This window comes from Austrofundulus limnaeus, unplaced genomic scaffold (assembly GCF_001266775.1).
Source record: "Austrofundulus limnaeus strain Quisiro unplaced genomic scaffold, Austrofundulus_limnaeus-1.0 Scaffold15968, whole genome shotgun sequence".
Lineage (NCBI taxonomy): Eukaryota > Metazoa > Chordata > Actinopteri > Cyprinodontiformes > Rivulidae > Austrofundulus > Austrofundulus limnaeus.
This window is the reverse complement of record NW_013968370.1, coordinates 1-358: the sequence shown is the minus strand read 5'-3', so window position 1 is coordinate 358 and position 358 is coordinate 1. Positions and strand designations below refer to the sequence as shown.

General features: G+C 51.7%; 1 long non-coding RNA gene across 1 annotated transcript; it reads right to left on the bottom strand.

Annotated features, from left to right (window-relative positions):
• Positions 1–85: 85 nt before the first annotated feature.
• On the bottom strand, positions 86–348 carry LOC106512821 (uncharacterized). The gene is made up of 2 exons (XR_001309725.1): positions 257–348; positions 86–165 (listed from the first exon to the last, which is right to left on the bottom strand). It is a non-coding gene; the product is annotated as an uncharacterized LOC106512821 (long non-coding RNA).
• Between the last annotated feature and the right edge of the window lie 10 nt (positions 349–358).

Here is a 358-nt window from a genome sequence, read left to right as displayed (position 1 = left end):
ACGTACCGGTGCGCTCGTCTCCTCCGCCAGCTCGTCTGGCTCCGCCTCCACCGCCTCCTCCAGTTTCACCTTCTTCTCCTTTTTCTTCTTCTTCTTCTTCAGCTCCTCTGCAGACGACGCGTTGGGCGCCGTCGCCACCTCGCCGTCGCTCTCCTCCCGTTTCCTCTGCGGGTCAAAGGTCAGGAGTCAGACGAGCTGGATTAATTTAATCCACCTGGATTATCACAGGTGCTTTAATTAAAACAATTAGTTTTACCTTCGAGGACGAGTCGCTGGGCTCCTCCTTCACTGCAGCGCTGTCAACAGAAACAAAACGCCCATCAACACTTTAAAACCTTTGAAAAAAAGAAAGAGTTTT